The sequence below is a fragment of the Cibotium barometz genome, chromosome 16 (assembly GCF_041138505.1).
Source record: "Cibotium barometz isolate CiBa-2024 chromosome 16, ASM4113850v1, whole genome shotgun sequence".
NCBI classification, from domain to species: domain Eukaryota; kingdom Viridiplantae; phylum Streptophyta; class Polypodiopsida; order Cyatheales; family Cibotiaceae; genus Cibotium; species Cibotium barometz.
Genome location: NC_141061.1, coordinates 31,459,173 through 31,482,218, shown reverse-complemented (window position 1 = coordinate 31,482,218; position 23,046 = coordinate 31,459,173).

Sequence of the window (23,046 nt, the reverse complement as noted above, 5' to 3'; positions counted from 1 at the left end):
CTTGAGGGGAGGTGTTGAAAATAAAAGTGAATAGGGTGTGTGTGGGAACAAGCTCTTGGTTAGAGGCTGTAAAAGAGAAGATGTAAATGTGAAAGAACCTATGAAAAGGTGAGAAGAATCTACTGGGAGAGAATAAAGGGTAGCATGAGAGAATTTAAGAGTGTGGAGATATTCTAGGAGATATTCAGGGAAAAGAGAAGAGGTGGAGAGAATCAGGCAAAAGGTGGAGATATTCTGGGAGTGAATCATGGAGAAATCAATGGGATTTGATGCTTGATGTAAACTCTATAAATTGAGGCATAGCCCTAATGAGAATTTGCTGGTTTTTGAGTATCCATGCCTACATTAATCTATTTGCTAATTATTCACTAATTACATCTTAATCATTTACTAATGTTAATGATGTTGATTCTAGTGTTTGATCCACCATAGCTCATCATTATGCTCAAATTTCAACACTTTTGCCATCATGGCACATGCACATGTTTGCAACAATCCAATGGTTGCTTTCTTAGCCTTTCATCAACTATACCAATCAAGAACGCGATAATGCCTCTTAGACTAATAGTGTATCAAACACCTCTTGTGCTTCTGCAAAAAACCCACATTTGATGAGAACCTTCTCATCATTGGAAACTAGATCGTCCTGGTCCATAGCAGCCTGAACATGAGAATATGGGGGTTCAAGGGAATCAACATTCAAGGAAGCGGCCAAGACATCTCCGTCCTTCTCCCCCTTCCATGTTCTCGCCAAGCGAGGCAGTGAGGTCATGAACACTCGGGCTGAGATATTTCTAGGTTTCGGTTTTGTATTGCCTACATACCGGCATCCACATGATTAATCCAGATTGGGTTTTGGCCTAGCCTTGGAACCAGTGTTGCCGAATGGACAATGAATGTCCCCATGTGACGAAGCAAGCTTTTGCATGTCTCCATTCTATGTACAATTGATGGGCTGATTTATTAGATGATCCAGAGGAGGAAACTCTTACCACTAGATGCACATGATGTATGTGGGGAAGGGTTGCTTTGGGATCCTTTTAATTTGGTTGATGATAGCCCGAAGGCATTGGCAGCCCACACAGAGGTGCCCCTGTTTGCAAGCAAAAGTGGTAAATTCTCATGATGCAATTTATGGTGATTCCGTTGACCTGGTGGTTCATTTGAAAGATGTGGTGAGGACCAGACAAAATGAAGCAAAATCAATAGAGGTTACCCACAAGAGCTGAACAAAATCTGAATATGTAGTAAAAGTTGCTCAAAATCCTTGTCGATACAGTAGGGATCTTGCCTATATCCTTGCCAAGCGGAAAGCTCTATGTAATATGCATTCCATAGAGTCATGGTCATCAGATACCTGCAAGGGGGACGGAGATGTCTTGGCCCCTTCCTTGAATGCTGATTCCCTTGAACCCCCATATTCTCATGTTCAAGCTGCTATGGACTAGGATGATCTAGTTTCCAATGATGAGAAGGTTCTCATCAAATGTGGGTTTCTTGTAGAAGCACAAGAGGTGTTTGATACACTATTAGTCTAAGAGGCATTATCGCGTTCTGCATATGTCATGTGATCATGATTTTCAGTTTGGGGTGGTGGGGCAGGTTCTACTTTCTTGATTGTTGGTATAGTTGAGATGAAAGGCTTAGAAAGCAAGCATTGGAGTGCTGCGAACATGTGCATGTGCCATGATGGCAAAAGGAAGAGCAATGGACAAAGATAACCAGCAAGGAGATATCCCGGATGCTATGGCTGCCTTGGAGCAGCATGACATGGCAAAATTACTTATATGGAAACTTGAACCTATTGAGGAACAACAAGCTCTTTTTAAGATCAAATAAGATGCTGATCTAGAGAAGCATCTAGGTGGCTGGACAGCCCCATAACACCAAAGATGAAGCTCGACGAGCAAGTTGGTAATCGGGGATGCATGCTCAAATCAAGGAGTAGGGTACATATATGATGGCTACTTGAATGAATGAGCAAGATGGATTCTTTGTGGATGCTCGGATGGATGAGTAGGACGGGTTACATCATGCACCCATGGATGAGCAAGAGGGTGAGGCAATGGAGGAGCTATGTGGCTGAGAGAGCCTTGGAATGCACTCACATGACAAGACCCCTTAGACACATATGTCAAAGAGCATGGAGGATGATCTCCAAGATGCTTTGATGCATCAAAACAAGGGTAAGGTTGGGGAGGATCAGAGTGGCTCTCGGAGAAGCCCTCACACGCCAAGATCCCTTACATGGATAAGCAGGTGGACTATGCTCGGATGAGGAGAAAAGAAGATTCGGATAATCCAAATGGTAGTTCTAGCCATGATCATGGGATGGTTATTTCGAAGGTTGAGAAAGCATGGAAGGAGCATGAAGGCTAGAAGATCCAGGTGATGCCCTTGGATGTCACTAACCTTGCATCAGTTTTCTCGCATGGTGTAGATAGTCCAGAAAATCTAGTTTCCAGTTTCGGTCAACATGATGACATAGATTGGTTTAACATGTTGCTTGCCACAATGATGGCTATCCACGGTGAGCAGAGGTTGATGCAGCTTGGTTTGACACCTTGCTGTAAGAGGATTTGGATCATATAGATTATGTTTATATATTGGATATATAAGGACCATGGTTTGAGTGTTCTTGATGATGAGCCTACAAAGCATGATGTGGATAGAATTGGCCACTTATGCACACTCTTGTGCTATTTAGTAGATTTCTTTGGAGATGATGTACCATGTTCATCAAGCCGAGCTTGTGGTGTTGTGCCAATTGGCGTACTTCAGCATGTGGCAGATGCTGGAGCTTCATCAACATATATTTTTGATGGGCAAGGTTATGCCTACCCCATGTCTAATCCATGCTAGTGGAGTATGGACATACTTGTGATGACCTGGTTTTATGTTTTCATTTTGTATGATCATGTCTAGATGGCCTTGCCTTGTATATCTGATGGGTTCCCAGCCCTGGCATGTTCCCATGAAATGGTATTATGTGCACGACACTGGCATGACCTTGATTGTGGGTTCGGGTTGTCGGATTGGGAATCCGACCCACCAAGTGTGCCAAGTGTTGGGTGGCGCTCGGACAGCCACAATCGGTTCAACGCCACTGGATGTCAGAGCCAGTGGAATAACGCACTTTATTATAGAGCCAACGTGCCAAAGTTAGGTGTGTCCACCTACCTTATGTGGTTGGGCATTGGGAACATTCAGGGAGAGAGGTTGTGTGTGTGCTGTTGTATGAGAGCATTCACGAGCGATTAGGAATTTTGAGAGATGCCGCAGTGGATACTTATTTGGTTTTCTCTATGTTTCTCTTTTTTTCTCTCTCTCTATTAGGGAAAGAAGGCCACTAACAACACCTAGGGTCACCAGTATGATGGGGTCACTCCTTTTTTAAGTGTGGCCCACACACATAATAGGCTAATGGTTTGCCATGCTCTGTAGGATTCATCTCTCACCCTATAGCCCATAGGAATCCCATCATTGTAAGCACCAATTGGTGCAAGCCTAAAGATAAGAGTCCCATCATTGTAAGCACCAACTGGTGCAAGCCTAAAGATAGGAGTCATGAAATAGTTAGCGGCAAGTACCAAGTGGTATTTTGGCATTTGAACATAATGCATAGGCCCCAAGGTAGGTATAGGATAACAAATGAATCTTGGAGCAACTCAGCATAGGGATCTCAAGGCTCTAGTGGTTCTTCTTCGAGTGATCAACGTGGTTTCTAGATGCCTCACATGTGTAACTACAAGCACATGAGGGGAATGAGCAATTCTCGCTAGGGTCCACTTCCAGCTCCAAGAGGGTTAGGTAATGCTAATGGTTGTTGGGTTGTAGGTAAGGCAAGGTGTTGTACAGTCCTATTTTAGCAAGATTGTATCAACATGCCCTTGTGGCATGATTTGTGTATCGTCTACAATACCCACACCAAGGCATATTTTATCCTCTTACGCACAAAACTCTTCTACACCTTCCTGATTTCTTTTGGAGTGACTCCATTTTGCCTCCACACATTCCAACACTTCATCAGCTACATCTTCCACAGTCTTCTTGCCATCCTTCTCAGAAGGTTTGCTTGGTGTAACGGAAGAAGCATCTGAGCATGAATCTTCTCCCCTGTCCTTTCATGTTATTGTTGGGAAGTCCACATTGAAGTCCCCTGTCCTTTCATGTTATTGTTGGGAAGTCCACATTGAAGTCAACACTCATTGAATGTCGCTTTTTTTGCATATACGAGTAACGATTGAGTGTTTTTTCCTTCAAGCTATATAGGAAGAGTGCAATTTGCCTTTGTTGGCTTGGCTTCTCCTCATTTTAACAAACCAAGAGTAATAATATCTTATCTTACAAATTTACTCTCGTAAGGTTTCATATAAGATTTGAGAGACATTGTTCAATAAGTGAAGAAAACTCCATTTGTTTCTGACCTTTGAAAATTCCACTTGAAATGCAATGCAAATAAGGCTTTGGATCATACAGATTATGCTTATATACTGGATATAAAGGACCATGGTTTGAGTGTTCTTGTGATGAGCCTACAATGCATGATGTGGATAGAGTGCCTAATTGGCTGCTTACGCACACTCTTGTGCTATTTAGCAGATTTCTTTGGAGATGATGTACCATGTTCATCAAGTCGAGCTTGTGGTGTTGTGCCAATTGGCGTACTTCAGCATGTGGCAGATGCTAGAGCTTCATCAACATATCTTTTTGATGGGCAAGGTTATGCCTACCCCATGTCTAATCCATGCTAGTGGAGTATGGACATACTTGTGATGACCTGGTTTTATGTTTTCATTTTGTATGATCATGTCTAGATGGCCTTATATCTGATGGGTTCCTAGCCCTGGCATGTTGCCATGAAATGGTTGCACTGTACTTGCACTAGAGTCATATTATGTGCACGACACTGGCATGACCTTGATTGTGGGTTCGGGTTGTCGGATTGGGAATCCAACCCACCAGGTGTGCCAAGTGTTGGGTGGTTTAGCGCCACTGGATGTCAGACCCAGTGGAATGATGCACTTTATTATAGAGCCAACGTGCCAAAGTTAGGTGTGTCCACCTACCTTATGTGGTTGGGCATTGGGAACATTCAGGGAGAGAGGTTGTGTGTGTGGTGTTGTATGACAGCATTCATGAGTGATTAGGAATTTTGAGAGATGCCGCAGTGGATACTTATTTGGTTTTCTCTATGTTTCTCTTTTTTTTTCTCTCTCTCTATTAGGGAAAGAAGGCCACTAACAACACCTAGGGTATGATGGGGTCACTCCTTTTTTAAGTGTGGCCCACACACATAATAGGCTAATGGTTTGCCATGCTCTATAGGATTCATCTCTCTCACCATATAGCCCATATGAATCCCATCATTGTAAGCACCTAAAGATAAGAGTCCCATCGTTGTAAGCACCAACTGGTGCAAGCCTAAAGATAGGAGTCATGAAATAGTTAGCGGCAAATACGAAGTGGTATTGTGGCATTTGAACATAATGCATAGGCCCCAAGGTAGGTATAGGATAACAAATGAATCTTGGAGCAACTCAGCATAGGGATCTCAAGGCTTTAGTGGGGAGGTTGCAAGATGAGGGTACTCACTTTCGTTCACTCTCTAAAATTGGGACATCCATGCATCTCGGGCGGAGTACCTTGATCGTGATAGTGCCGTGAATTAAAACACGACACGTGCCTCCCGAGCCTAAATCGACATATCTCGATCGAGATGCCAACTAATGCCACGCTAGCAGGTCCGGGTTTCCAGGCGTCATCCATGTCACCATTACATATCACCGCCACCACAATATCTCGATCGAGATATCTATGCCACTCGGATCCACATCACGGCCACGCTGTATCCCCCTAGGCGTATTTGACTAGCACATCTCCATCGTCCACGTATCTCGAACGAGAAATTAACATCAAATCGCGACCATTCATTGTTCGAGGTAATGGGATACAATCTCCACCGTCCCCATATCTCAATCGAGATACTGAGATCAAATCTCCACCGTCCAAATAACTCGTTCGAGATACAGAGATACAATCTCCACCGTCCAAATATCTCGATCGAGATATGTAGATGCAATATCCACCGTCCAAATATCTCGTTCGAGATACGTAAACGCAATCTCTACCGTCCATTCAGGTACGTTGGAAGATGCGATCTCAGCCGTTTAAATATCTCGATTGAGGTATATAATGAATCTTGACCGTCGACATACCTTGGTCGTGGTAATAACTTTAAATCATAGCCGTCCATGTACCTCGAACGAGATAGTAATACCAAATCTCAGCCGTCGATCCTTCACCAACCCTAAAATTAAGTGTGTATCTTGGCCGTACGTTGCACTAACCCTAATATCCAGAGCGTTAATCTTGCAAACCCTAAATTGCATGATTTTACCGAGCCTCGATCGAGGTTATAAAACCGGAAAACTTTTTTTTTGCCTCATTTGTCACAAGTCATTTTCACTCTCCTTGCTCTCTTGATTTGGATTAGCATTAGTGAGCCCATTAGCATTGTTTTATAGCTTCATTAGTGCTACTTAGCACTAAGCATTAGACCCTTCACATTAGACCCTTCACATTGGACCTTTGTGTTTGGCTTAGGTTTTAGCATGGAGGGCCACGAGGAGGGCCACGAGGAGGGCCGCTCATCTATTGCGGACCTCATCGCGGAGATAGACCGCGAGTTAGCGGCTATCCGTAGGAGTGCTAGAGACACACCGTCTACATTACATATCGTGGCAGACTTGGAGGCGATGCTTTCGTCCCTTCGTAGCCTTCACGATATTGTTTATGTAGATGAGTGGATAGCCCACCATCGCACTGCTCCTGTGTCACATGGCCTGACATATCGTCAGGTCTGTGATCTTGCTCCGATTAGGGATGGAGCGTACTTAGATCTTTTCCTCGATAGTCGTGGGATGAGGCCTGGGGCGGGCAAGCCCCTTACTATTTCGCGGTGTTCACATCCTCGTATGGCGGCACATATCTATAGTCGATATGTTGCCGCATATGGGAGGATGCCGAACAACCGCCAGATTCCCATATACTTCGCAAAGCAATTATATGCAGAGTTTGTCTTAGGGGAGGAGGTGGATTACACCAGCCATCGGCCGAGTGGTGGTGCTGGCCGAGGCTGTCTCCAGGACCAGGGTAGGCGGCCTCCACCTGCCCTTCGTGTAGCACCTACTACAGATCCTTCATTTGTGCCATTGACGACAGTAGAGGCACTTGGCACCCAGGTCGGCATCGACATACGGAGTACCACGGAGAGCATCCAGCACGTGGTGCGCCTATTCTCACAATCTATACCGACGACAGATGTCGAGGTATTTACATATATATTACTTCTTAAGTTTTTTTAGTCATTTATTTACATGTTTATATGTATTTTTCTATATTTTTACATGAGCGGCATGGTTGATTGTGTCACATAGGGTCCCACACGTACCACTGAGAGACTCACTCAAGAGTTGGTAGAGGCGAGAGCGAAGATTGACCGCCTCAGAGCTGCATTACAGACGACAGAGGCAGCTACTGCAGAGGCACAGCATCTGAGAGAGTCCGACATCCAGCAGGTAGGTTTCTCTTGCACATAAAAGAGTTATAATTAAGGTCCTAAGTTATAAATTTCTTTAAGTAATACCTAATGAGAGACTAATGAATTATTTTAATGCTTTACTCTTTTGCGTAGGCTCGGACCGTGGTAGAGAGCTCTAAAGCTGAGGCACAGCATCATCAGATTATGGAGCGGATTGCCCAGCATAGGGCAGAGCAGTTGATGCTACATGTTTGAGAGTTTCGCAGATCCTCGGACGTGACAGTGCCATACCTACCTTTATATCCACGGCCTGTCATCACAGAGGTTTTTCGACGACCTCTCCTGCAGGATGCACCACCCTTCCTACGTGATGCGTGCTGCACTTTATGTATCGAGGACATTGATAGTACTGGCGAATATGCCCTGGGATGTGGACATTTTTTCCATTTGTCTTGCATCACCCAGGAGCTAGTACGTTTCTCAGCATGCCCCTCCTGCGTGCACGCGTCGACCTAGCGACATACAGAGTTCTGGGCATTGATGATCTTCACCCAGGCCTCGTTCGAGTAGATGCTAGGACAGGCAGGCCTATTGATTTTACATCAGCTATTAACTTGGGATTCGACGCCTTCGACGATAGAGATCAGGAGCCTGAGGTGCCTCCAAAGATTGAGTGGAGCTCGCATGAGTTTGATGCATACCAGAGAGTCCTACATGAGAGCCAGATCACAGCATATGAGCGCGTGGGTGGTGCTAATCCTAGTGGCACCTCGGCGGGTGATGGTGCTAGCAGCAGTGCTGCTTCTCATGAGCAGCGTGTCCTTACAGCAAAGGAGCTTACACGAGCAGAGTGGCAGACACGTACTCTTGCAGATTATAGATTTTGGGTTTACAGACAGAGACGTCTTGCATTAGCACGACGTAGAGAGAGAGAGAGGGCTATAGCAGCTTTTGGGACTCGTGAGCTCCCGAGTACACCGGCACCAGCTCACGATCCTGCCTTTGAGAGGCAGACCTCCCCGCAGACATTCGACGACCCCCGCAGCCGGCACAGCCTCCTCGACGTGCATAGCAGCCTCGACGCGCACGTCGATCAGTTAGAGATGACGATTTTGATTGGATTGCCGTTGATAGTGACTAAACTCAGACTAGCTGGGTTAGCTCACTTACATTGTACTTAGATTTTTGGGCAGTGACTAACCTCAGACTAGCTGGGGTAGCTTATTTTCATTCTGATGTACTTATTTGATGTTTATATCATTATGAGTTTTTTCATTATTGAGTATCATTACATTTTAGTTGATGTTCTTGATTTTATTATATTTTTTAACACTTTGGCTATCATATTGTTTGTTGAAAATCTCGTACCCAAACATGCTCCGATGGGGACCAAACTTTGCAAGCATGGGGGGGGACCCACCCCCATATGCTTACAAAGTTTGGTCACAATCAGAGCATGTTTGGATTAGTAATTAGCGCCCAGTGTGGGTTTTTGAAGTCTCTTGGTGCTTAAGAGGCCAAAGAAAATCCGGACCTTCCCCATACCATCGTACCCAAACATGCTCCGATGGGGACCAAACTTTGCAAGCATGGGGGGGGGACCCACCCCCACATGCTTGCAAAGTTTGGTCCCCATCGAAGCATGTTTGGATTGGAAATTAGCGCCCAGTCTGGATTTTTGAAGTCTCTTGGTGCTTAAGAGGCCATGGAGAATCCGGGCCTTCCCCATACCATCGTACCCAAACATGCTCCGATGGGGACCAAACTTTGCAAGCATGGGGGGGGACCCACCCCCACATGCTTGCAAAGTTTGGTTCCCATCGTAGCATGTTTGGATTGGTAATTAGCGCCCAGTCCGGATTTTTGAAGTCTCTTGGTGCTTAAGAGGCCATGGAGAATCCGGGACTTCCCCATACCATCATACCCAAACATGCTCCGATGGGGACTAAACTTTGCAAGCATGTGGGGGTGGGTCCCCCCCACATGCTTGCAAAGTTTGGTCCCTATCGGAGCATGTTTGGATTGGTAATTAGCGCCCAGTCCAGATTTTTGAAGTCTCTTGGTGCTTAAGAGGCCATGGAAAATTCGGGCCTTCCCCATACCATCGTACCCAAACATGCTCCGATGGGGACCAAACTTTGCAAGCATATGAAGATGGGTCCCCCCCACATGCTTGCAAAGTTTGGTCCCCATCGAAGCATGTTTGGATTAATTAGCGCCCAATCCGGATTTTTGAAGTCTCTTGGTGCTTAAGAGGCCATGGAAAATTCGGGCCTTCCCCATACCATTGTACCCAAACATGCTCCAATGGGGACCAAACTTTGCAAGCATGTGGGGGTGGGTCCCCCCCACATGCTTGCAAAGTTTGGTCCCCATCGGAGCATGTTTGTATTGGTAATTAGCGTCTAGTCCAGATTTCTCAAGTCTCTTGGTGCTTAAGAGGCCATGGAAAATCCGGGCCTTCCCCATACCATCGTACCCAAACATGCTCCGATGGGGACCAAACTTTGCAAGCATGGGGGGGGGGACCCACCCCCACATGCTTGCAAATTTTGGTCCCCATCGGAGCATTTTTGGATTGAAAATTAGCGCCCAGTCCGGATTTTTGAAGTCTCTTGGTGCTTAAGAGGCCATGGAGAATCCGGGCCTTCCCCATACCATCGTACCCAAACATGCTCCGATGGGGACCAAACTTTGCAAGCATGGGGGGGGACCCACCCCCACATGCTTGCAAAGTTTGGTTCCCATCCGAGCATGTTTAGATTGGTAATTAGCGCCCAGTGCGGATTTTTGAAGTCTCTTGGTGCTTAAGAGGCCATGGAGAATCCGGGACTTCCCCATACCATCGTACCCAAACATGCTCCGATGGGGACCAAACTTTGCAAGCATGTGGGGGTGGGTCCCCCCCACATGCTTGCAAAGTTTGGTCCCCATCGGAGCACGTTTAGATTGGTAATTAGCACCCAGTCCGGATTTTTGAAGTCTCTTGGTGCTTGAGGCCATGGAAAATTCGGGCCTTCCCCATACCATCGTATCCAAACATGCTCCGATGGGGACCAAACTTTGCAAGCATGTGGGGGTGGGTCCCCTCCACATGCTTGCAAAGTTTGGTCCCCATCGGAGCATGTTTGGATTGGTAATTAGCGTCCAGTCCAGATTTCTCAAGTCTCTTGGTGCTTAAGAGGCCATGGAAAATCCGGGCCTTCTCCATACCATCGTACCCAAACATGCTCCGATGGGGACCAAACTTTGCAAGCATGGGAGGGGGACCCACCCCCACATGCTTGCAAAGTTTAGTCCCCATCGGAGCATGTTTGGATTGGAAATTAGCACCCAGTCCGGATTTTTGAAGTCTCTTGGTGCTATGGGCGTCATAAGAAAACCCATGATCATCCACTATATCCTGGTCAAGGATACAGTGCAACTCATCAGATAGTAGTCTACTCCCATGCACTTTGGCCTAGTGCAACTCATCAGATAGTAGTCTACTCCCTCGCTATTTCCCTCACTAGCAATAACAGCAAATACATCACCCTCCTGTAGCAAATCTGTGAGGTCATCATAACTGACCATGAACGCAGGACCTGTGTGCTCATCAGACAGCACTGGATGTGAAGGATGCTTGGGGGAGAGGAATGTCTGTATCCATGCATTTGCCCATCCTCTCGAGGCACAATGTGACCATCCATACATGCTCCACAGAAGCATGCAAACCGTCGTGTGTAAATCGTGGGGGCTGCCATGCACGTGCTCCTGATGGAATGTAAGCCCAAGGTGCCAGGTACTGTGTCACAATCATGGGAGGCTCTACGGTCAATCATGCCACCATCCACATGCCAAAAAAATCTCCTGACAATCCGAGCATCGCGTTTGGATTACGATGATGCTGCACTCCCACACAAATGTTGGGAGCACCACTCGACTACGTGGCCCGCAACTCTGAACCGCTGAGCATCCTACCGCAACTGATGACGCCTCAAGGCACGTTTCACACACGCGCCCGCACCATCATGCTCTCCGTTCCCGTGACCAGTCTCAAAGAATGACCAAATCACTGGGATACTAGACTACACATGCCACCTATAAATCCATAAAAGATAGTCTTAGTTATTGTTTTCTTTAAGATGTTCTAGTGAATTTAGTTTAATTGTAAAAGTAAGAAAACCATAAGTACTACTTGTAGAGCCAATAGAATTGTCGTGATGACTTGAACTGTGCGCCACAACCATCCGACCAAACCCATCGCTGGACATGTCTGATCCCACAATCTCCTAAAAAATCGTCATGGAGACGAAAACAGTGTTGCACAAAATGTGCATCATGTGAACGATCATCACTGATATAGAAATGATACTCTCGAATAATGACACATGTCTCGGGGGTACTCGCTATCCCATCTACATGAGCCTCTGCATGTCGATAGCTAATGTGGACCATAATAGCAACCTGGTGAGGTAAGCAATACATACGTTTAGGACACAAAAAATCAAATAAGTAATGTAGCTCAAACATAAAACAAATATTACAAAATATAACCATTACCTGCTCTGAGAAGTAATACTCAGATTGTATCTCCTGAAAAGGTGTGAAAGTGTAGTTCTCTGCAAAATCAATCACAGAGACAACCACACCAATAGGAAACTCTGCTAGGCATGCTCGGAACTGACGATCCTGCCACTTGGCACAATGACTGTGCCGTATGTAGGGGTAGATCTGCTCCCTAAATGTGGCTGTGAAGTGACAACGTGGTGTATGTTTGTCCACGAGCTGCAACTTCCTGGACTGTCCACCACTCTGGAGCTAGTGTGTCACATACTCATAACGTTGCCATGCCACTATCTCTTGGTCACATGCATCAAGATCTACCATCTGTAGATGTGCAAGTGAACCACGTGATGTGCAATTGCTCTCCACACAAGGCATCCTATGGAACTGGGCATCCTCCGTGCGTGCACACAAAAGAGAGTGGATGAAATCACGTGGACTACGAGGCAACTCTCTATGCCCACTAAGAGAACGGAACACATCATAAAAAAGTTTGAACTCAACATGGTAGCGACAACAACATGTGTCACGCTGACGTGAGTACCTCACAAACCAAGGCTTACACCCCTCAAATGACCTTTGCCCAATTTTAAGCTCTAGATACGAAGCCACAAACTGAGAATACAACTCAGTTTGGGTCATTTCAAGAAAGCAGGCACCGTGCTCAATGAACACTCCTCTTGTCACTCGCTTACGCAAAGCTTTCTTGAAAACTGGCGAGGCACGACAATTCTCCTCCCAAAAACTTTCTATCAAGGTTCTAGTGGTTTCATCTAGTAGGTGATCATGCCTAGCTACACGACCACTACTCGCCCACAAAGCACCAACCTCATTGGCATCTAAACTTTGTCGTCTAATAGACCCAACTCTAAGTGTGTGTGGTGCTATGGAAAGGATGCGAGATGTGGTACTATGGAAAGGATGCGAGATGTGGCACTAACCTTACCCTTCATTTGGGAGCTACTTATGGCTGCCACAATAGCCCGTCGAGCAGCCAAAGCATCCGCAGAGTTCCTCTTCTTGTTAACTATATAGGAATGACGAACACTTTGTAGCACCGCCATGCCAGCTCTCCTCTCTCTTCGACCTCCAATGTCGGGCCCTGCAGTTGCCCATGTTGGGCAGATCAATCAAAGCATCAAGCACACATACCTGTGATGAAGGCGTGAGGTCTTTGAAATAGGAATGGAAGATTGCATGGGCACGACGATGTGCCCCTGACTTTGATAGTTCTTTCTTATCCACACGAAGGGCGCCCAAAGGAGGGGGGGTGGGTTCTTGTAGAAGAGAGGACTCAAGAAGGGCGGGTTCATGTGGATTATCTAAACTAAGGGGTAGTGGGGGGGAAGAGGGCGAAGGGAGAGGAAGTGGAAGAGGAGGAGCAAGGCTTGGATCATCGCCAACGGAAGGTATTGCTCGTTGACGTGGTCTCCACTCTCTCTCTCTCACGAGCTACCCTTTTCCTCTCCTCCTCTTGAACTTGGTGGATGGGGGGGGAGTCTAGTCCTATCACGTTTCCGACTCCTACGACTTTGAGAACCCATTCTCAAGGAAGCTAAGAGAGAAAATATTATAAAGGCTCAATGATGGGATAGTACTAGAGATAAGTGTGGGATAGTACTAGAGATGTGTGATTATATAGGAAAAATAGGTTATCCACTTCAAATCTCATTGGATTTCCTATCTAAGATTGATTGGATAACTAAGATAAACATAAAGATAATTAAAGAAAAACTATTATCCACTTAAAAATCAATATTATTAATAATATTTATTAACAAGTCTAAATATTTATCATTACTAGATATATAAATATATCTTTAAAGATATCCTTTATTTTATAATTATGTAACTACTTTTTTTTAATAAAGTGTTTTTTTTTAAATTTTATTCAAAGGTTTATTCTACATTAAAAAAAATTTAAGAAATATTAAATTAAAAAATTTATTATTTTTAAATTAATAATATGATCTTTAATAATATTATTATTGATCTAATCCCAAAATATAATCCTTTAAAATTAGTGATTTTAAATTCTTTTATTTAATAAGTTACATATATTTTATTATTTAAATTTCTATATTCTATTTCTCTAAATTACTAAATTAACTTTTTCAAAAATATGTTTTTGAAAAAAGAGAGGAGGTGGGAAGGAGGTGCCATGTGTCACATGCGTGCATGACACGTGGCATTCTCTTGACATGTGGTACTATTATGGTTGATGTGGCAATTCCATGATGTGGCAATTCCATGATGTGGCATGCCATGTCACCAAGTGCGAGGTGGCATGCAAAGGTGGCAAGATGATGTGGCATTAATGATGACTAGGATGATGAGGTGGGGAGTCAACTAGGTTGACCATGTTGACATGGAGGGTGGAGGTGGCAAGCTGAGGTGGCAAGCTGCTTATGTGCATCCTCTCGATGCTCATGTGGACATAAAGTGCCATGCATATATAAGATTTGTACCTACCCAAGCCTCACACATGGAATGAAACCTAAGCTGTGAAGTTTACCAAGCCTAGATTTCCAAACCTAACTAGGATTGGTTTTAGACTTGAAAAGGGGAGAGTGGACACAATATGGGAATTTTCATTTGGGAGGATTGAAAATGGACCTTCCCATACTCAAATCAAGCCAAATTTTTTTTAATAAATTCATGGCAACAAGAGTATTGATCCCTTGAGTTTTTAGATTGAAAGATTCAATATTTAATTTTCTAGAATTAAATTACTATTGATTTAATGGGCCTCTAACAGTCATAATAAATTTTCCAAAGTAAATCTACAAAAATCCAACCGTTAGATTTGTAATTTTACCTTATACCCACATTATACTAATCTTTCCCAATCTAATCATCACTAGATCCATACAATTTGAGCATTTTAAATGGTAGATGTGGTGGGAGGATAAAATAGTATGTTTTTTAACAATTCTAATACCTTTTAAATAATATAGAAAATAGTAGAACACATCAAAAATTACTCGATAAATCAAGTTAAGCTCTATGTTATTTGTATTTGTGATATGCAAAGTGGGAACATCATATGAGTAATAATGTAAAAGTTATAGGCAATTTACTCACATTCACTGTACCTGTCTAAACCTACGACAGGGCCTGTATACAAACTTGGTTCCCAAAGAAAAGGGGATTTGCAATTATTGGATATTCGATCAGATTATAGTTTTAGGTGCCCAACTTTGCATATGATGTTTCATTAGAAGACCTTGAAGTGAAACTCCTTGGCTAACTATGAGAGATTGGCTATTCTTCTTGAAAAAATGCCTGTTTTCTAGCTAAAGCCAAGGGCGCCCACTACATGAAACTAGATAACCTCATCTTGCAACCACCCAGTGGTTCTTCGAGTGATCAACGTGGTTCCTAGATGCCTCACATGTGTAACTACAAGCACATAAGGGGAATGAGCAATTCTCACTCGGGTCCACTTCCTGCTCCAAGAGGGTTAGGTAATGCTAATGGTTGTTGGGTTGTAGGTAAGGCAAGGTGTTGTACAATCCTATTTTAGCAAGATTGTATCAACATGCCCTTGTGGCATGATTTGTGTATCGTCTACAATACCCACACCAAGGCATATTTTATCCTCTTACGCACAAAACTCTTCTACACCTTCCTGATTTCTTTTGGAGCGACTCTCCATTTTGCCTCCACACATTCCAACACTTCATCAGCTACATCTTCCACAGTCTTCTTGCCATCCTTCTCAGAAGGTTTGCTTGGTGTAACGGAAGAAGCATCTGAGCGTGAATCTTCTCCCCTGTCCTTTCATGTTATTGTGGGAAGTCCACATTGAAGTCCCCTGTCCTTTCATGTTATTGTTGGGAAGTCCACATTAAAGTCAACAACACTCGTTGAATGTCGCTTTTTTTTGCATATACGAGTAACGATTGAGTGTTTTTTCCTTCAAGGAAGAGTGCAATTTGCCTTTGTTGGCTTGGCTTCTCCTCGTTTTAACAAACCAAGAGTGATAATATCTTATCTTACAAATTTACTCTCGTAAGGTTTCATATAAGATTTGAGAGACATTGTTCAATAAGTGAAGAAAACTCCATTTGTTTCTGACCTTTGAAAATTCCACTTGAAATGCAATGCAAATAGTTTACATATGAGGCTAAACAAGTCTACATATGAGACTAATTTTGTTTAATACTCTTGAGGCAGAGCTGCACGACTGGGGGTGGAGCCATAGGAACATGCAATGGTGCATGTGTTAGTGTAGGGGGAGTTGTTATGAAAGGGGGTATTGTTCCAACAAGTCCTAAAATGAGTGGCTATAGCTTGGTGCACTAGTCATATGTGGCACATTTTGTGATGCTAAGAGGATCATGAGATTTGATTCCAGAGGAGTGAGATCCCTCATGAAGTGGCTATAGCTTGGTGCACTAGTCATATGTGGCACATTTTGTGATGCTAAGAGGATCATGAGATTTGATTCCAGAGGAGTGAGATCCCTCATGAAGTGTGGACGACTCTAGCCATGGTCTGGGGTGAATTAGGGTTGTGGTATGGCTTGGACTAGTGTGGGGATAGCACCTTATAGCATGTACATTGTTGTTGGATTGGTCATCTGATAGTGGCTACATATGCTATTGCACGGTAAGGTCTTAGTCCAAAGTCAGTAGGAGGTGGTTTGAGAAGTGTAGTGTAAGTCTGGGAATGTACAGAGGCTACATATGCTAATGAAGGCTAAGGTCTCAGTACAAAGTGAGTAGGAGGTGGCCTAAGAAGTGTAGTGTAAGTTTGGGAATTGAAGTGAGAGAAAGGGTGAGGTTGAGAGGTAGGAGTTTCTTCCAAGAGCTCAATTAACCTTTGCTCGAGGTGGGGGTTTTCTTGGTCTTCCCACGTCTTTATCTCTATCTGTCTCTGTGGGTAATAATTTCCAAACTCACCAATGAAGAATTGTCCTCCCTTTCTATCTATGGACCTTCTTATAATGGGGTTGGACAAGTTGGTTATCCTCCATTCTCTCTAGCTCGACAATTCAATATCTCACATGGTTATCCTCCATTCTCTCTAGCTCGACAATTCAATATCTCACATGGTTCCCATTAGTGTACATGAAAGTCTCACTCATCTCAGTGGATCAAGGACCTTCCAAAGGATCCCTGCCCCCAACCAATATTAGGTTCGGACTTTACATCAGATCTTGCTGAGTGTGCTTGATCTAGCCAACCTCATTATAGTAGTATAAGTCAGTCCTACTTGACCTTGAGCCAAGACCTCTACCGGTACTAGGGACATGCCAGGCATAGCAGACAAAGGGGCATCTGATGCTGTGAACTGAAATCTACTACTAGTAATTGGTTCCATCAATCAGGTCCTCATTAACTAACAAATAACTCTCACCCTCACTCTGGAAGTCTATGAGGATTCTATACGTTGAATTCTAATCCCAGTACTAGAATTTGGGGCGTCGATGTTACCTCACTGTCTCTATGCATTGAATTAGTCAAATTTTCCATAGTGGTAGTCGTCCAGACCTAAGAAGCATATGCCCTTCAGTAGTGGTAGTCGTCGCGAGACCTAAGAAGCATATGCCCTTCGGTTGAGTGTTGGTAGCTTATGTCAGGATTCCATGCAAGAAGACCTAGGTCTCGGTTTTAAGCCTCATGCAAAAAACATGAGAGAGAAGAAGATAAACTCAAGAATAGAAAAAAGAAACCTAGCTTGGCATACCATGCATGTTTAACCACCCAACCATTATATATACCAGTGACCCCGGGTGTCCAGTGTGTACCTTACCAGCCACACACCATACTCACACGCCCCCGCCGCCGCTGTCCCCATTGGTACCCCCATGCTACACATCACTGGGTCTTTGGCCTACAACCGTCACCTTCATGAACATTACCCATTCACACTTATTAAGCACCAATGATGTGCAATAGTATGCCGTTAGTGGTTTCCCATGCAACATCCACGTGTCTCACACATTACAAGCGTGTATATCCCATCATGTAATAGTGTGTACGCATCCCATGTGTTGCCATGTGTAAGTCCCACGTGTTGCCATGTGTAAGGGTCATAACATTATTTCCCCCCTTTTAGGAATCATTGTCCTTGATGACAAATTAAGGATAACACTTATGAAACTGAAATTCCGTTTCCCAAGTTGCATCTATCAAGGGATGTCCTTTCCATTTTACAAGGAACTCCCAAAGAATATGATTTTGCAATCATCTTGCTCTTCGTTCCAGGATATGTTATGGTCCATAATCTTCTTAATCAGGTTCCCATATCCTCCAAAGACTTGGTTGACTCTCTCAATCTGGCCATCAGTCTATCACCACTACTCATATAGAGTTGTGTGCCAAGTTTACTAAAAACATGCTGCCAAAAATTACACGTAAACTGTAGATCTCTATCCGACACAATGGATTCTGGCAAGATATGTAATCTAAACACATTGGCAATAAATAATTCCACTACTTAGAGCTTTAACCTTGTTTGTATTAGGAGTAATATGTGACATCTTAGATAATCTATCCATAATAACAAAGATAGCATTATAACATTTCCTAGTTTGAGGTAAACCCATAATCAAATCCATGGAAATACTCTGCCATTTTCTCTCTGGAATAGGCAACGGATGTAACAAGCTAGGCGACTTCACACACTCGAATTTAGTAACTTGACACTATAAACAATGTGTCACATAATGATTAACATGTTTCTTTAACTGTGGAAATCGGTAGAAGCGTGTAATGAGCTTAATAGTTTTCTTGATTTTCTAGGTGTCCAACACATGGACTATCATGACATTCTTGCATCACTAATACCCTCAAATTATCTAACGCATACCTTGTCATTCCTCTTGAGAATTCCATTCTCAATGGTAAATCTATGTTTACTAGATAATAAATTAGACAGAGCTGATTCCTCATCTACTTGGCTAGCATTATTCCATAATGATTGAACATACGGATTCTTCTTTTGAGCTTCATGTATTCTATGAATGATCTCATTCTCGACTATACTAAAAAACTCTTGCATCAATTCAGCCTATCTTGCCTTATGACCTCTTAAATCTAGCTGGTTACAAAAATACTTCAACCTATCTTGCCTTACGACCTCTTAAATCTAGCTGGTTAAATCTAGCTGGTTAAATCTAGCTAGTTACAAAAATACTTCAACCTATCTTGCCTTACGACCTCTTAAATCTAGCTGGTTAAATCTAGCTAGTTACAAAAATACTTTAGTGTATCATGATCCATGTATACCTTAAACTCGGCTCCATACAAGTAATACCTTAAACTCGGCTCCATACAAGTAATGCCTTAAACTCGGCTCCATACAAGTAATGCCTTAAACTCGGCTCGATACAAGTAATGCCTTAAACTCGGCTCGATACAAGTAATGCCTTAAACTCGGCTCCATACAAGTAATGCCTTAAACTCGGCTCCATACAAGTAATGCCTTAAACTCGGCTCCATACAAGTAATGCCTTAAACTCGGCTCCATACAAGTAATGCCTTAAACTCAGCTCCATACAAGTAATACCTTAAACTCAGCTCCATACAAGTAATGCCTTAAACTCAGCTCCATACAAGTAATGCCTCCACACCTTGAGTGCATGTATAACTGCATACAATTCAATATCATGTGTGGGCCACTTGCGTTGCCAACTACTGAGTTTCTTACTTTCAAAAGCCACTGGTCAGCCTTCTTGGCTTAACATAGCTCCTATGGCAATGCTACTAGCATCTATCGTAATGACAAAAGGTAATGACAAATCCATGATCTTCAACACAGGTGCAATTGCAAACTGCTTGCTTTAACTTATCAAAACTTTGCTGTTAAACGTTGATCTAGATATAAACAACGCTAACTTACAACAAGTCACTCAATGGCGTTGCTATTTCATAATAAAAAATAATAAACTTTCTATAAAAACCAGATAGTCCTAAGAAGATCTAAGTGCACTAATGTCCTGTGAAATAGGCCACGCCAAGGTTACTGCTGCTTTCTTCGGATCCATCTTTATGCCTAGCGCTAATATAATGTGTCCCAAATACTCAACTTCCTCTTGACATACGAAAGCCTTTTGTTTATTGGCATACAACACATTTTCCCTGAGCATGTTAATATTGTAAACAAATGTGGTTCGTCCTCCAATAAAGATTTACTATAAACCAAAATGTCATCAATAAAAATCTACCACAAATTTACCCATGAGTGGCCTAAAGACATCATTCATTAACATCGTAAATGTAGCTGGAGAATTAGTAAGCCCAAATGGCATTACAAGGTACTCATTATGCCTAAAACAAGCTACTCATAGTGACTAAGACAAGTACAAAAAGCAGTCTAAGATACATCTTTGCCTTTAATACAAATATGATGATATCCACTTTTTAAATCATCTTACTGAAGACCTTAGCTCCACCTAGAGCGTCTATCAAATCATCGATCCTTGGAATCGGATATCGATGTTTTACAACAAGTTTATTTAAGGCTCTATAATTGATACACATTCAATAAGAACCATCTTTTTTCTTAACTAGAAAAACTAGAGAAGCAAATGGTGAGAAATTGGCGAATGAGTCCTTTCGCTAGGTACTCCTCAATCACCTTCGACACCTCATTTTCCTCAACCAAACTCATCCGTACGGAGGTCTATTGACCGCAGTTGCACTAGGCATAAGCTCTATTCGATGCTCCACATTCTTGCATGGAGGTAAAGAAGAGGGTAGGTTAGATTTGAAAACATCAGAAAATTTTGTCAAGATTTTGTTGCATTACAGGTTGGAGTTCCACTTTTATGCATGTTTATAACACTTGGAAATTTTTGAACCCAATCTGAAACAAGAGAACTACAAGATATTCTTAGCATTTGTGTAGCAATAATTAATGCATTATTGCGTAGATCTAGCTCACCATTTATGTGATGTGTCCTTCCCTCATGCATAAATTGATAGACATGGGTTGCGAAGTCGATAAGAGGCTTCTTCTGTGCATGCCATTTTTTCCCTAGCACAACATCAAAACATGCTAGTCAAGTAATATCAAAGTTGAGCTCCTCAAAGTAGGATTGAATGGTGAGACCAAGGCCTACAACCTGTTAATCCCAAACCTCATTTCCTTTGCCATCTACTAGCTCAACTGTATATTGATATGGCGAGGGTTGAGTTTTCAACTTTAACTTCAAGCTGAGAACTAACCACATTATGACTAGAGCCCGTATCAAAGAGTACCTTCACTAGTTTCCCTTTAATCAAACCCTTCATGACAATACGTTCTGTAACCGGAAATTGGTAACTGCTGCAAAACTAGCCTCTAAAGATAAGACTGTATTTGTGGTTACCAAGTAAGTTCATGATAATAAGTTCTCTAACCGGACCCTTCCTGACAATACGTTATGTTACCCTTCATGACAATAAGTTCTATAACCGGAAATTGGTGACCCTTCATGATAATAAGTTCTTTTGAGAGATAAAAAACCAAGTATCAAGTGCCCTACTCTGCTCATTTAGTGGTACAAAATTCTGAATAAACATATTTTTAAACTCCTCCCAAGTATTCCGGATTTCCTTGTCCTTTTGAATTTTCCTCCACCAACAATGAGCCACATCTTTGTAAATTATATGCAGTGTGCTGGATTCTAATGTGCTCATTTGTGATATCACATAAAGTAAAGCATTGTCCCACTTAGAAAGCCAATAATCCACACCATTAGCCATCTGAGAAGGTAAAGTGTCGGTGTACTTTGGTGGTTTCAGATCCTTTAATGCAAGTTTTGTATTTAATCCCTTTTTCGCAGTACCCTCACACGATTACCCAAGGGATGGGCATCCGAAGTTGGGTTGAGGTACTATAGGTGTTATCATGTTGTATATATCAATCATAAATAAATTCATTTTCTCTTGCAAATCATGCATTTATTGGCAAAGAAGGACATATTTGGGTGATTGTGGAGCAAAGTGATCGGAATCTATTTTTAATGAATAATATGCAAGAAGCTCCAAATGATGATTTAAAGAGAAGGGATAAGTGAGCACCCTGATCATATGGTTGTCGAAGCCGATGAAGTTTGAAGCCGTGAAGAGATATATCTTTGAAGATCAGGCCAAGTGCTGCGAGCAACGGACCACCGGAAAGAGAAATTATGTTTGCCGAAATCACCACGTTGGGTACCTCCTCTTGGAACCTTTGAGAGAAATAACCTTAGAGCTTTGATTTGTGTTTGTAATAAGCCCCTTTTTTTTGGTAAAAGAAACGTGGGAATTTTTTTTCTCTCTGCATGCGCTGGTGTGACTAGCGAAGGCCGCGATGGCATGGACGGTGTCGACTGGTAGCAGGGTCGAGAGAGAAGAAGCTTTGGCTTGGCTAGCACCTTATTAGGTGCTTGTGGCTTGACCACAAGAAGCGACGGCCATGGCAACAACAGTGATGGCAGCTTGACAGACGACAGCAACATGGAACTCCACACTTCTTCCCACTTTTCCTTTCTCGAAACAAGCTCAAGTTTTCTGCAAGTCTTCTCCCTAGCCAAGAACCAAAGGAGCTCAAGTTTTCTGAAAGTCTTCCCCATAGCCAAGAACCAAAGGCTAGGTAGGCTCTCATACCAAATGTCAGATTTTCATACAAGAAAATCTGGGGCTTTGTTTCAAGCCTCATGCAAAAAACGTGGGAGAAGTAGATGAACTAAAGAATAGCAAAAAGAAACCTAGCTTAGCATACCATGTTTTTTACCATCCAGTGTGTACCTTACCAGCCACACCATACTCACGTGCCCCCTTTGTCCCCAATGGTACCCCCATGTTACAACCATCACCCACAAACGTTACCTGTTCACACTTATTATTATAAGCGATGGTGCCCCCTTTGTCCCCGATGGTGCCCCCTTTGTACCCCCATGCTACAACCATCATCCACGAACGTTACCTGTTCACACTTATTATTATAAGCGACGATGTTCAATAGTATGCCGTCATTAGCTT